Raw genomic sequence first — 15,399 nt, 5'->3', positions numbered from 1 at the left:
AGGCTGGGGGTGGGCGGTGGGCGGCTGAGTCCTGGGCAGGTCCCGGGGGGCTCATCCTGGAAGGCCCTGGGAGCCCTTCTCCCTGGCCACCTCCCCCATCAGACCGGGAGTGCGTTTGATTGGGCGGCCAGGAGGCATTGGTCCTTCTCCCCGCCCAGCGGGGGGGGGGGGGGGGGGTGGTGTCTTACGGGAAATCAGGGTCTCACCCTGGCGTGAGTGAGGGGGCTGCCTAGGGCTCTGGGCCCCGCCCAGACTGGCCTCCTGTTGAGGTCCACCCCTATCCCCACCCACATTCTTCCGCTTTTCCCAGTCTGGTGTTCATTTGTGAAACCCATGCCGGCTCCCGTCCTTCCTCCACCCCGGCTCCGCTCCTTCCTCCAACCCAGAGTCACCGGTGCTCCTGGCTGTTTCCTGCCCCACCTGGGGAGGGCAGCTGGGTACCTCAGGCTTGTCATAGGTCCCCGGAGATAGACAGAAATAGCAGGACTGGAGGGATGTTGTGGTCTCACTAAGCCTCAGTTTCTTCATCTGTAAAATAGGGGTGATGATAATAGGCAGATGCCAGGGGTGCTTTGGGCCCCGTCTTGCATCTTGATTCTCTCACCTGAGCCAGGAGTCAGGAGATACGGGCTCTAGTCTTAGCCAGAAATTGTCTCTTTCTTTCTTGGCACTGGTCTCCCCATCTGTAAATGGGGTGAGTAAGAGCTCCTGCCCTCTGTCCTCTGGGGTGGGGTGGGGGGGGGTGCCAAGTGAGATGGCATAGGTGACGGAGCTCGGCAAACTGTACCTGTCGGGGCAGGTGGGAAGAACTTCTTGTATCTTCTAGAACCACCACTTTCTCCCTTCCAGGCTTTTGCCTATAGGTGTGGCCTTCCCTTCAGTGTCTCCTCCTCTGGGAAGCCCTCCCTGATGCCCCAGCAGGTCCTCTCCTCCTGCTGCCCTGGGTGTCTCACCTCAAGCTCAGGCCCCGATTATCTGCCTCCCACACGGGTCTGTGAGCCCTCTGGGGGCAGGAACCACATGCCTGACGAGGGCCTGGTCCAGAGCCCCTTGGGAAGAGAGACACCAGATCTCTGATGCAGGAGGAGATCTTGGGCCACACTGCCCAGGCTTCGGGCAAGCAGTGGCCTCTGTTGGTGGGGAACCGTCTTTCCCCAGTGATCAGCAGGTCTCAAGTACCTGCGTGGCAGTGGCTCTTTCCCTGTGCTCAGCAGGGCGGCCGGTGGAGCTGCCACTGGGTGCTAGGACCTAGAGAGCCCAGACTGACTACAGGGAGACCCTGCCCAGAGCTCCTAACTGGGGCGAAGGGCAGGTGGGGGAGGCAGTAGAAGGAAACCATGAGTTCACACTGGGGTAGCCCAGCTGTGCCTGCCCGTCTTAGACACCTTCCAGCCGTTATCTCATTGACTCCCCACAATAACTCATTGGAGGCAGTGCTATTGTTATTCACATTTTGCAGATGAGGAAACTGAGTAGTTAAGCAACGTGGCTAGTGAGAGCAGAGCCTGGATGTACCCAGTCGCCTTCCCCCGAGGCCAGGCCCAGCAGCCCCTGCCTCTCTGGGAAGGACGAAAGGGAGATGCAGGGAGGGGCGATGCTTCTGGAGCAGCTGCCCTGAGACCTTCTAGGCAGACAGATTGTCACAGAGAGTCTTGAGAATGCTTTTGTGTGTGGTGTGCAAAGGAAATCCCCTTTGGTGTCTCTGAGAGATCAGGACGATTTAAACTGCTTTTCGACGATTTGGGCATGTCAGACTGGTATTGCTTTTGAACGGGACATGGTGATGAGACTGGGCCCCAAGGCAGCCCAGTTTCCTTCAGGTTACGGTAATAATCATCGCCACAGCAGCAACTAAAGCAGTTTTCACGGGCTGAGCACTCACCACGTGCTGAATGCTGGGCTCAGCCTTGACTTGGATGCACACTCTGCATCCTCACCACCAGCTTGAGATAGAGATTATTCTCATCCTCGGGTTATTTCCTTATAGCTGATATCTGAGCGTGTTTGTCTCCACGCTCACTGTCTCCCCTGCTAGGCAGGGGAGCTTGGTGAAGGCCCCAATCTTGTCTCTCCCATTCATTGCTGAGTCCCCGGCACCCAGCATCAGCTCCTCAAGGAGCAGCTGGACAATAAAGCTTTGGTGGACACATTTCAGATGAAGAGACTGAGGGTCAGAGAGGTCACACAGCTTGCCAAGAGGGAATCCCAGGTTTCTGTGGCTCGAGAGCCCAGATTCTAATCACCAACTCATACAGCAGCTTGAAAGACCCTCTCGGAGACCCGCCTCAAGACAGCCACAGAGCATAAGTCCCCCCACCCTTACCCCCTGCCCACTGTTCTCAGGCCTGGTACTAAAGCCCAAGAGGCTTCTAATCTGAATCTGCCCCCTCCCCGCCTTTTGCCTGATTGCCAGGGAATCAGATGGAAGTTGGCCAGAGTTAGCTCAGGCTTGGGGAAGTTGTACTCTTCCAGAGTTGCCTGGTGTTTTTGGTGTGACCTGATTCAAAATTTCCTTCCCTGTCACATTGGTTCCCACTCAGAGAAATCTTTGAAGTAGAGATGACCTTATTATGTGGTTACTGGCCCGGTTAATTCATGTGTGCAGTTGATCATTGCTGCTTCTCTCTGGGATGGGGCCCTTGGTTCTGGGGGAGTCTAATCAAGGGTCTCATGGAGGCCAGGGGTAATAAACCCAGGACGCTCATGGTTAAGAGCTTGACTCTGTCACTGAGTGACCTTGGGAACCTCATTTGACCTCTCTGAGCCTTGACTTACTCATTCGTAAAAGGGGGACATGCATGGGGAGTATCTATCTTGAATGCTGGCTGTAGGTGGGAAGAAAGAGGTCAAGTTTTCTCTTTTTAAAAAAATCACACTTTCACAAATAATATACAATTTTTATCCCTGTACTTTAAGAAATGTTAATTAAAAAAAAATCTGAACACCAAACAGTACCTGAGCACCTGCCATGTGCCCAGCCTTGCATCGGAGTTGGGGCTGGATAGAGGTACCCCGCTCGTGGGTGTGGCCTGTGATATGTGTGTTCACCTGCTCAGGCCGACGTCACAGCAACCCCACGAGGTTCAAGGGACTGAGATCGCCATTTCCCAGGGGAGGAAACAGGCACAGAGAGGAGACGTGACTGGCTTTACGTTCCACACTGAGAAACTGATGAGTCTGGCATTGGACCTGGACGCTCTGTTCTACTGATGAACAGACCTGTGAGTCCTGGCTGCAGGGCCCTAAGTGAGCTTTCAGGGCACAAAGACGAACCAGGGGTGCCCCTGCCCTGGAGGAGCTACGTCCCCTAGGAGAGGGGGACACATTGAAAAACCAGTGAAACGTGGTGTAACAGGGGGCACCCGAGGCTGCGTAGCTGATCCATCTCATAAAGAATCACCAGAAAGACCCCCGAGGGAACTTGCTTTATAAAAAGTCCCCTGGTTGGTGCATCAACATAAGAGTTCTAGGCCCTTCGATGTGCTGATGGATGGTACATTTTTTTTTTTTTATACCTCAGAACGGGCTCCGCTCGAGTTGTATTTGAAACCCAGCTGGCTTGTCCTTCACTGTGCTGTTTAGTCCACGATCACGGGGCCTTGGGACCGGGGTCTCCAGCTCCTGCTACGCAGACGCAAGAGGATCATTTTTTAAGAAGTAGCTGTGCCCCTCCCCCCCAATCCCAAGTCCAAAGGTGACTTCAAGTCCCTCGTGGAAGGACACCTTCCAGTGGTCAAGAATCTGGGGTCCCCACACCGACAGGGTGTCTCCAGATGGAGGAAGCGTGTGGCAGGGGCGTGAGCTGAAGTTGTCAGTCGATTGCAAGCCCCCTGTATCCACTGGACCTCAGAGCCCCGGCGGTTAACCTCTGAGTGCTCCTGACCAGAACCTCCAAGGCCTAACACCTCCTGTGGGTGTGGGGTGGAGGTGGGAGGGATGGAGGGGAAGGGTCTGCCTAGAAGGAGCAAGGGAAGCACCATTCCAGCCCCAAACGTGCACTCGGACAAGCCGAGATGGGAAGAAAGGTGCAGAGTGGAGTGGAAGCCGCGGGCAAGGCCCACCGAGAGGTCTCGTTGCCGGTCTCTACAAGAAATTCAAGGTTGTCAGTGGCTGGCTTCCTGCGAACAGGAGCCCACACGTCATGGTCTGCTTCCGTGGAAAGCATGGCACGAGAGCATCTCGTGAAGACCTGTGAGACCGGGTGGCTCAGCCCTGCCCGCTGGGGCTGCCTCCAGCACTCGATTCACTTTAAAGAAAACAGAAGCTGATTCCTCTCTCCATCCCCACCAGAAAAGTTCCTCCTGTTCTTATCTGCCCCCAGGCCCATGTTGGCCCAACAAGAAAACTGCCTCTGTGTAAGTAATAGAAGCTTTCTCAGTTTGGGTTAATCAAGGGCATCCATGATGCTGTGCAACTCCCATCGGAGAGTCTGAAGGAGCACAGTGGGTTGATCTAATCCCATCCAAAGCAAAGAAGGGTGATGTCGTATGGAGTCTGTGGTGGCCTGGCCCTCAGTCAAGGTGCAGTGACCATCAGGGATTTCAAGAGGCTGTAAATAGCATGGAGTCTCCCCCCCCCACCAACCCCCGCTGCCAGAAATCCTTGGCGGGCTCCCCCAGGGAACCCCAGATTGGGAATCACTCGGCTAAGCCAGTTGGGATGAGGGTGCAACTCTCTGACAATCCCTGCAGCCTCTCCCACTTCCCCATCAAGGATGTCCTCCTGCCACGGGGTGTCCAGGGAGAGCTTGGTGGCTGTGAGGTCATCCTGACTCTGCCATTTACCAGCTGTGTGATCTTGGGTAGATGGCTTTCCCTCTCTGAACCCCTGGGTCCTATTGCTTCCCTCTGGGTTGGAAGCGCTCTGTAAGGGCTGGGTGTCTTTATTGTTGCCATTACCTCTTGTTCAGGTGTCCTGACTTCCCACCCTGTCGTGTGTGATCCTCTCACTGGATTTCCGTGATGAAAGAGGGATGCAGGGGCGGGCAGAGTGCGCGTGGAAATGGGGCTCGGGAAATGCAGCTTCTGAGAAGCTGTCTGTGACGGGAGCCTGGAAGGTGGGTGAGGAAGGCAGGCGTGGCGGCCCGTTAGCGGGCAGGCTGCAGGCACCTTGAGACGGCAGTTCTGGGGTGCCGCCGAGCACTCCCCATCTTTAATGTGCCTAGAATCACCTGGAAATCTTGTTCCAGTGCAGACTCTGATGGAGCAGGCCTGGGCAGGGCTCCCAGGTGAGGCAGGTGCTGAGGCAGCCAGGGCCACACTCTGAGTAACAAGGTGCCCCCACTGGGGCCTCCGGCCCAGGGAGGAGGGCAGGCCACTTGGTGTCTGGAAGCGATGGCTCCAGAAAGGCCTGAGAGCCGCCAGAATGTCCATGCAGGGAAAGATGAAGCAACATGAGGGTAAAATTATGTTTTCAACAGAAAAGGCCTCTGCCTGCTAGCGTTCCCACCCCCCATGCAGCCCCAGGGGTTTGAAAGAATGTGGTTTTCTGAGCACAGCCTTCCTTCGCTGAAGGGGGTGGATTCGCTCTTAAAAAGTTGCCTGTAAAATGATTTTTTTCTATATCAAATGCTGTTTTCCAGTGGTGCGTGTTTTAAGACCACGGTTGCATTCCCACTGAGAAGTATCCAGCTCTGAGGCATTGTTGTTGAAGACGTGGCAAACACGAGGGGCGGGGAGTTCAAGGCCACAGCATGGCCTGCGTGTCAGTGGGCCTTGGAGCTGATGAGAGCTGGAGCTACAGAGGTCAGGAACCAAAATCTGAATCCCCAGTGGTCCCCAAATGCACTGAGGTCCACGGCCAAACACTGGCTCAGAACCCTGACCAATAAATACCACTGATTGTATGACTGGTGGGACCAGAGGGGACCCAGGGCAAACCAGCCCTTCAGCTGGAAGAAGAGCTCAGAGAGACTGGCCCTCTTGTCTTTGTATATAACACCGTCAGCCACACTCTGAATATCAGGCTAAGAGTGTTTTTGTTTTTACGTTGGACACAATTGTCTAATGTGCTATAGGAGCCTGCTGCCATGGCAGTTTGGCTGTGCTTCCCAAAGAAGCTCTGAAACTATGATGCCAGAGTGCCACAAAGACTCCTGAGAAACAGCTTCCTTGCCCAGAGGGGTCTGGTTGAATATGCCAAGGTGCACTGGGCATCTTGAATAAGAGACGAAAGTCCGCAATCTGCCAATACTGGACAGACTGTGGTTTTCAGAGCATAGCCTGGGGTCAGTATTACAAGGAACACACTTTGGGAACCCAGTCAATGAAAGGCCCTCATAACTAAAAGGTCTCTCTGTTTCTGTATTAGTTATCTACTGCTGCATAACAAATCACCTCGAACTTAGTGGCTTAAAACAATAGGCATTTATTATCTCAAAGTGTCTGTGGGTCAGGAATTCAGAACTGGCGTAACTGGCTTGTGGTCTTCACCGAAGTTGCACTCCAGGTGTCAGCTGGGGCTGCCGTCACCTGACAGCTTGACTGGGGCTGGAGGATCAGCTTCCAAGGTGGCACACTCACCGGCTGGCAGGGCGGTGCAGGCTGTTGGCAGGAGGCCTTGGTTCCTTGCCACACAGACTCCTCCACAGAGCTGCTGGAGTTTCCTCACAATGTGGCGGCTGGCTTCCCCCAGATGAATGCAAGAGAGCAAGACTGAAGCCTCTCACGACCTGGCCTTGGAATGCACATGTGGTCCTTTCTACACTGTCCTATTGGTCCCACAGGGCAGCCCTATTCATTGTGGGAAGGGCTGAAGGAGGTCGAAATCGTTTGGAGACCATCTTGCAGGCCAACTGCCATGGTAAACATCTCTCCAGCACAAGGACAAAACATCTCTCATTCTCACAGCTGGTTTCTTACCATTTAGTGCCAATTAGTAACTTTGAGAAGGGACCTTGCTAACCTGTGATATGAAGGAGGAGGAGACCAGGAATTTATCAGCCACGCCAACACCCCATGAACAGCAGCAATAATAATCATCCAGGCCCGTTCGTTGAGCCCTCACCCTATGCCAAGTGCCTCAACGGCATCGTGGAGACATGCATTCCTTGTCCCCAAGCAGCAAGTTCCACAATATTTCCAAGTTAGGCCACTCATTTTTGTGAAATGTATAAAATGAGATTTTTTTTTTGGCAGTGATGGCTACAGGGACACAAGCAGCTTTGCCCCCTGAAAATGCAGAGACAAAATCTAAGACCCGTGTGAACCCACGTGGAGAAGACTGGAGTGGGGTGTAAACTCAGGATGGATAAATGCCAAAGAGAAACACATCATAGGGACTTCCCCGGTGGTCCAGTGGTTAAGACTCCACACCCCCACTGTAGGGGGCGTGGGTTCGATCCCTGATCAGGGAACTAAGATCCCACATGCCACGTGGTGCGGCCCCAAAAATGAATAAATAAATAAATACATAATAAATAGGTGAGATAAAATATTTATTTGGTGTGCATTAACAGTGTGTGAAGAGTCAGGGTGAGCCAGGAATTCTTTGGTTTCGCCCCAGCCTCCTGCTAGGAGAAGGGGTCACATCTCCGGTGGTGGCCTAGTGGTAAGGAGCAGACACCTGGGTGCTCAAGACACGTGTATCCCAGGCCTGCCATGTCCGTTATTAGCTCTGTGACCCAGGCAAGTGACTTCATGGTCCTGTTTCCTGTAAAATGGGGTAATAATGGCCGACTCTTCTGGTTGTGATGAGGCTTCAGAAGGTGCTGGAATGCTCTATCTTGGCAAAGCTGATGGCGGGTCACCAAGGTGGTGGCACCCCAGGTTCAAAGAACCTTTGTAGAAGTGCCATTGCCTGGAAAGATCTTTGCTCTGTGACCGAGAGTGGACCCCGAGCCACAAAACAGACAGTCGCTGCTGCTCGGGCCCCCTGTATGGGCCACCCCAGGGGGGCTGGAAGGAACTCAGCTCCTGCTTCTGCTGGGGGCATGTGTGGGCCTGGAGCCGGCCAGGCCCTTTCCTGTCCTGTCCCAGCATGATTTCAACAGAGGGAGCGTCCTGGGCATGTTTTCCCCTCAGAAGTCTCAACTCGCTGAGCAGGGTTTGGGGAGGTCTGGCTAAATTTGCTGTCCCAACAAACAGACCAGGCATAGAGACTCTCAGAAAACACAATGTAGGCACTAGTTCCTGATCCCACAGCCTGGGCCTGGCTTGACGGAGGGTTTTTGGGTCAGGCTGGCCTGACAGCGCTTGGCTCCATCCCTCAGGGCTGTGTGACTCTGGACAAGTGTCTCCACCTCCCTGGCCCTCAGTTTCCCCATCCCTAAAATCTCGGGTTGGGCTTACCTGCTGGCCCTCAGTGGGTTCCGAGGAGCCTGGGGTTGCCCAGGGGGACACAGAGCCCATGTGGGTGTGCATGGGGCGGGTCCCAGACCACCCCCTTCTTCTCCAATCAGGGGAGCTCCGTTTTCATCTCTTTGGTATGTTGGTGTTCTAAGCAGCACTTCATTTAAAAAGAAGAAGAAAAAGAAAAAGAAAAAAACAAAAGGAAACATGTCTACAGCGAAAACAATACAATCAAGAAGTTTCCCACCAACTTACTTTGTCCCCTGGCTCATTCCTTCAAGCTCTAAGGGAACAGAGGAATAGACGGCCTCCACCAGCTGGGTTTAGTGACTGCCCATTTCCAAATGGTTCCTGGTTTTCTGGATTTGAATCTCTGTTTCCGTTCGGCCTCTGTGAGGTCCCGTGAAAGGTGGGGAGAGGAAGGGGCTTTGATTGGGGGGTCCACAGAGGTCTTGGGGTGCCAAGGTCACGAGCAGGCTGGGTGTGCTGGCTTCCTCTCTGGACATGTACTGTGGGCATCTCAGATGCATGCCCCTCGGCCCCCCTGTGCCGGAGCATCTCCACGGTAGCCAGCCCAGCTGCACATCTGCCCTCAGTGGAAGCGGGGGGGCCAGCCCTTGCTGCCTCTGGGTCTCAGTTTCTTCATCTGAAGTGAGGAGACTGTGGGCCTGAAGGGTCTCTCAGCCCCTTCCAGCTTCAACACTCTAATTGCTGCATTTATTGAGCTCCAGCTGTCTGCAGACTGGTGTCTGGGCCAGGGGAGGGGTGGATCCCATCCTGGGAGGAGGAGCCACCTGAGCCTGCTGCCTCTGGCTGGCCCAGGGATGGCAGGGCTCAGAGTGCACCCTGGGCCCCAGGAGGACCAGGTGCCAGGCCCAGCTGCCAGGCTGCCATTTGAAATGTCTCCTGTTGGTGGCACTTTGGTGAGTTTCAGGTCTCCTGGTCTTTGTGTGTATTTGATTTGTACCTGAAACCTTAGTTAGCTAGCTCCCTTTCTTCGTTATGGGAATCTTAGTGCCTGAGGCTGAACCTGACCACGTCTTTCCCCAGGTAAAACCCTTCCATGGCTTCTCACTGCCCTCAAGACAGTCCAAGCTCTCCCACCTGGGGGCTCTCTACCCTCCCCCCCTCCTCCAGACACACAGACTGGACCGTGAAACCTCTCTCTCCTCTCTAGAGCCTCACATCCTCTGCTTGACACACTCTCCCTCTCCTCTTCTTGTTGCTTGCTAAATGTCACTTCCTCCAGGAAGCCCTCCCTGCCTAATTGAGCGACTTTAGTTCGCACTCAGGCTCACCCTGTCCTTCTCCTTTGTAGCACTCATCATTGTAGTGAGCTAAAAAAACGCCTGTTTATCTGATCTGCACCCCTCCCCGCCACTAGAATGTGGGCTCTCTGAGCGCCCCCCTTTTGGATTTCCCTGCCTGTGCCAGGCCCAGTGCTGGGCACCCAGGGAGAGCTCTGGGAATGCCTGCTGAGTGAATCCTTGATTGGCAACTGTACGAGCCGACATGCAGCCTGTTGATCCAGGTTGCTAACCTGGGGCCAGCCCGGGCTGCCATCAATGCGCCTGACCGGGTCACACAGTCTGGGAACCCAGGCCCAGCCCCATCCTCTGGCCTGCAGGCTCTGCCTGGAAGGAAGGAAGGGGTTAAGTGTTTCTGGCGGCCCCGTGCTGGGTCTGTGGCAGTTCCCCCTTCCGGGGCTGCAGCAACCGAGGTTGGCGAGGAATGTTTGCAATGCAGAGCTAGGAGGGAGGGCGGCTGGTGGAAGTGGGGGCCTGTGGAGGCCAGCCGGCCAGGCTCCCCAGTTGAGCAATCGCCCAGGCCCAGCCGGTTCCTGTAACTCCTGCCCCTCCTGCCTTTTCCCGCCCTGCCAGCTACCTCCACCCGCTGCCTGCTGGGCAGGGGGGGACGGCCTGTACTCTGGGGCCTGCAGTGAGAGGTGGAGGGACAGAGGCCCAGAGAGCCTGGAGGCTGGGGTGAAAGGGAGGGGCTTCCAAGGAGAGAGAGAAGGAGTGCAGTCAGCTTAGCCACCTTGGCCCAGAGAGCGTAGGGCTTTTGCCCAAGGTCCCTCAGGGAGGCGCCACCACCGAACTGGGCCACACCCTGGATTCAGACATTTTGGTTCCCATGGCACCAGGCTACAACTTGACACAGCGTGGAGGGCACTTTGCCACTCAGATGGGCAGCTCTGAATCCCAGGGACCCCCTCCCAGCTGAAGGCAAAGACCCCCCGGCCCTGGCCTGGCTCTTCACTCAGGGCTAGGGTCTCAGAGAGGATGATGGCTCTCACTGGGCTGGGTGCACCCACCCCCCGCCCCGCATCACCTCCCCAGCACCATCCACTGCCCAGCCTGTCCTGGGGACACCGGTCACCTCCATTGCTTCCCTCCGGGAGTGTGGAGGAAGTGGATGAAAGGCAAACTGGTTCTCAAAAGCCCCCCTCCTCCTTCCTTCCAGTTCCTTTCAAGGAAGAACCTTCGTGAATTCTGAATAGCATGTTGAGCCCAGGCACAAAACTGATTTCTTTCTTCACAAGCACACACCTTCTTTGGGGGGAAGCAGCATTCCCTGACACTGCAGAATGAGCTTCTTCTGTGGACAGTATTTACAAGTGGCCTCTGGGGAGGTGGCCTCTGCAGTCATTCAGACCCAATTTGAATCCCGGTTCCATCACCTTCAAGCTTTGTGGCTGCGCACCTCTGAGCCTCAGTTTCCTTATCTGTAAAGTGAATTCAGAGAGAGGGTGGGCGGAGCAGCAGGACCCCTCTGGTTCCGCGGAGACTCTGGGCCACTTGCCTTTCCTGGTCCCATAGATGTTCAGTCTGTTTGGGGCTTGTTCGGGTGTGCCCCACCGGGGCCCTGGGCTTTGCCTAAGCTGCCAGGGGATGACGGTGTCAGAGCCCTCAGAGGTGCCGCCTTGGCCACATCTGGCTAGAATCGACAGTGGATCTCCTGGGACCCACATCTCCAGAGGGCGGGGTAGGTGATCCATGTGAGCTAGAAGTTCCTGTGAGAATCAAACACCACGTTTATAGGTGAAGAGGCTTGCAGGAGGAGTGGCTTGCCAAGCCACTAGACATAGCAAGGAATTTTAACCCCAAAAAACACACCAGTAATACCAAGAACCCTCTTACACTCTGCTCTGCAGCTAAGTCCTTACTGTGAGCCAGGCAATGACACCTACTTTATTCCAACAACACGCCTAAGAAGGAAGAATATTGATCCCCCCTTTTTTTCAGGAAACAGAGAGGTTGATGCACTTGCTCAAGGTCACACAGCTTGTAAGGAGTGGAGCCTGACTTGGCACTCAGGCCTCTGCCCTCCAGAACCTGTGCTCTTAGCTGATCTCTTCCACACCTGGCTTGGGATCCGGGCTCGTCACAGAGGAGATGGGCCACCTTGGGTTAGTCATTAAGCCCCAGAGCCACCAAGTGAGAAAAAAAGCTCCAGCACCCACTGGGGATGGGGGAGGCGCTGTGCTAAGTTATCACTACCACTGGGTGGGCAGAGCTCAGAGGGGCCAAGCCTCGTACTCCAGGGCACACAGCCCGTCCAGCCAGGACCCACTCCCAGAGGGACTGATGATGCCTTCCAGTCCCCTGGTCCCCTGGCTCTCTGTCCGCGAGTCCACCGAGGCGGTGGCCGGGAAGGACCCCCAGAGCCGACTGGGTTCCGCGGACAGATGGACAGATGCCGGCCGCCCCCCTCCCAGGGCCAGTGGGCTGCGAGGCTTCGCCACCTCCTCCCGAGCAGGTTTCCTTTAAGAAACCAGAAGATTGATTTCCTGGCAGGCTTGCCGAGGAGCCCATCCAAATGGTTTGCATGTCTGCATTTTTTACTGCTACGTTTAATATGTATGCAAATGCCGGCCGGCTGCGCCGCGGCTGCACAGTCACACGCGGCGCCCCATTAAAGCGCCGTCCGGGCGCGCGCATCATTCGAGGCGACGGGCTCGGCGGCCCTGATAGATGGGGTGCGGGGACGGAGACAAATGACGGGCTTTTGTAATTTCTGTCTCCGTTTTTCGGGGGCGGGGGCGGGGGGCGCGGTTCAAACCTGGAAACAGCAGAGATTTAAATATATGCAAAATTGCTTGGGGGGCTTGGGCGGGGGTGTAGAAACCTGAACTGGGAGGGAGGAATTCAGTGTTCTCCTCCGTGGGAGTCGGGCTGGAGGCTGGAGTGGGGAGCCAAGCCCCCACAGTCACCTTCTGGCAGAGAGAGCGGCTTTGCTCCTGATAAGCAGGCGCGGTCCTATGGGAAGCGCTGCTTCAGCCGCAGAGAAAAGGAAAATGCTGGTTATTTTCAGCCCGGTTACGCCCGAGAGGCCACTGCCTCGAGTTTTTCCCATCCCCCGCCCCACTTTCTTTTCTTGGGCTTCCAAGGCTTGTAACTTTGTAGGTATGATGTATGTCATTTAACTCACACTAGCCCTAAGAGGTGGATCGCACCCATTGTACAGATGGGGAAACTGAGGCTCACGGGAGCGAAGTCCTTTGGGGAGGGTTGCAGAGTGAGTGGGAGGTGGGGTGGGACTCCCAGAGCGGTATCCTTGACCCCCTCGGCCCCCGGCCAGCTCTTGCTTTGTGGAGTTTGCTCCCAGCCATGGGGGGTGGGGCAGGTGTGGAATCTGCCCAGACTAACCACCCGCCAACACCCCCTGCTCTGCAACCCGAGCCCCCCTCGCGGGCCCTCAGCATCCCACCTGTCCCCACCTGCCTGGTAACACAAGCCCACATCCGACTGAGCCTGAAGACTGAGCTCCAAATTTCCAAAATACTGTTTCAGCCTAAAATTTGAAGTGTGCGTTTTAAAGGAATCTTCCCTTATTTCTCAGGATTTTAGGCGACCCGGCAGCTGGGGGGCAGCCTGGAGGATCATATGAAGATGGAAACATTTCCCAGAGGAGGCTCCAGCCTAAAGAGATGGCCATTCTGGAGCAGATAGCGCAGACCAACTAGAGAGGCAGTTTTGTGTGTGTGTGCGTGTGTATGTTTGTGCCGTGTGGTAGTGTGTTGGGCTATGCTTGTGTGTCATTGTGTTTATCTGTTTGCCAGTGTGTGCGCATGACAGTGTGAGGGTGGGATTGTGAGTGTGTCCGGGTACACACGTGCGTGTCAGTGTGCATGTGTGTGTGTTGATGTGACAGCAGCTGAGAACGCTTGTCCTTGGGCTGGCAAGCAGCTGGAATGTGCATTTCCCTGAGGGTTTCCAGGCCTCTTGCCTCCCCCATCCCCATCCCAAATCTGCTCCCCTTTCCAGCGAAAGCCTCTGCTGTTTCAGCGGCAGAATGGGGGTTAGGACACCTCACAGGCAGCTGTGAGGATCCAAAAAGGCTGAACCCCCCTAAAGCTCTGCATAGATGAGGAGGACTTTGATTATTGGGGGGTGGGGTGTAGCCTGTTGCCTGATGGGTGAGCCCGGGAATTCTGGGAAGGAAACAAGGGGCACGCACAGCTGTCTGGAGAAGCTCTCCCTGTGTGTATGTGGGTGAGTGTGACACCCCCCCAACCCCTTCTCCCTCTCCCACCCCTCCCCTACTTCCCTCTCCTTCCCCCACCCCACCCCCACTCTCTTCCACTCTCTCAAGTTCACGGTACCCTGGAGTCCCTTGGGCCATCTCTCCTGCAGTTTCCCCCCCAGATATCCCCAGGGCCCACCCTCTCCCCGCCAGGAGTCCTCCCTGACCACCCACTTCCGCCCCTTGCCCTTGCCACCTCCCACATCCCATCTAGTTGCTTGTTTGTTTCAATTTGTCTATATCATCTATCCCACAGGAACGTGAGCCCTGGCGGAACCTAGGACCCCCACCCAGGCCAGGCTCCTTTTTCCAGGCGCAGATCCTCCCTCTCAACCGGTCTCATTCCCCCTGAGGCTCACCCTCACCCTCCGTGCCTGTGGAGCCCAACCAGACGGTGACCCCACGTCCTAAGTCCTCCCCCAACTCGTCTATGTTTTGGGACAGTCCACCCTTCTTCCAGTCCTCAAGGTGTCACCTTCCCTGAGCTGGCCCCAACCACAATCACAGCACCAGTGGTACTAACGGTGATTGTTTCCTGTAGCCTATTTGCATCACCGCATCAAGAAAGTTCTTTCATGGAGAACCATTGGAATGGACCTCAACACTGCCCCTCTCTGAATACCTCCTCCCCTGGGGCCCTCTGAAGCATCTTGTAGAGCATCCCATAGCCTGGGGAGAGGGTGAGCCCTGGGCCTCACTAGGGCCTCCCCCAAACCGGTTGGAGCAGACACTAGTCGCTGGACTGTTGAAATAGACAAGGGAGAAGATGCAGGAACCAATGAATGCACGGGATTTGGCAACACGCCTCGCTGGGCATCCTGTCCCGTGTTCCCCTGGGGGTCCGCACCTTCACTCCCCAGCTGGTTGGGGGGCTGCTGTGTGTGGACCGGCTGAGTCAGGCCCTAACCCCAGGCAAGGGGCCACATTGGCTTTCGCTGATCTTGCTGACTGGGCTGAATATGCGTCTCCATCTCCCTCAGCCACCCACCATTACTCATGGTTGGCATTTATCCCCAGGCAAGGGGTGACACTTGGAGCAGCCCGCAGCCTCCTGCGTGTTCTGAGGAAAGGGTGGCCGGAGGCTGGGCTGCGAGGAGGCACAGCAGGAACAGCTGCTGCTCTGAGTTCAGTGACCACGAGCTGAAAAATTAGGACGCAGGATGAAGCTGAGGGTTTTCTCAGATTTGTTCGTGTCATGAGTGGAAAAGTCTTACAAAGGTATGAAAGTTAAAGCCTATTTCGTTATGTAGGTAATGGATTGTCTATATTGAAAAGAATTTGAGTTTCCCAAATCAAGGAGGTTCTGGAAATTAATAATTCAATTTGATGAATATTTGGGGGGCCCCTGGGTCAACCCTGTCCTTGGTGCTTGCACGATAATGGGGAGCAAAACGTGATTGTGGCCTCACAGAGCTCACCTGGGGAGGCTGACATTCCTCAAATAATTTCACATTTCGGTACTGTGAGCGCTGGGAGAAGCACTATGCAGGGGGTGGGGGTGGGTACAGAGCTGTGAAGGCCAAGGGTTCCCATGCGGACAAGGGGTTGGGATGTCCAGGAAGGCTTCTTGGAAGAAGTAATGTTT

At 55.4% G+C, this 15,399-nt stretch overlaps 2 long non-coding RNA genes across 2 annotated transcripts; one reads left to right on the top strand and one right to left on the bottom strand.

The window, feature by feature from the left end:
* Positions 1–7,422: 7,422 nt before the first annotated feature.
* On the bottom strand, positions 7,423–9,897 carry LOC309663786. The gene is made up of 2 exons (XR_014265466.1): positions 8,289–9,897; positions 7,423–7,650 (listed from the first exon to the last, which is right to left on the bottom strand). It is a non-coding gene; the product is annotated as an uncharacterized lncRNA (long non-coding RNA).
* A 941-nt stretch (positions 9,898–10,838) lies between these two features.
* On the top strand, positions 10,839–15,027 carry LOC309663788. The gene is made up of 3 exons (XR_014265468.1): positions 10,839–12,298; positions 13,131–13,783; positions 14,071–15,027. It is a non-coding gene; the product is annotated as an uncharacterized lncRNA (long non-coding RNA).
* The last annotated feature ends 372 nt before the right edge of the window (positions 15,028–15,399 follow it).

Source organism: Balaenoptera physalus (genome assembly GCF_965194825.1).
Source record: "Balaenoptera physalus genome assembly, chromosome: 7".
NCBI lineage: Eukaryota > Metazoa > Chordata > Mammalia > Artiodactyla > Balaenopteridae > Balaenoptera > Balaenoptera physalus.
This window is presented reverse-complemented; position numbering and strand designations above follow the sequence as displayed.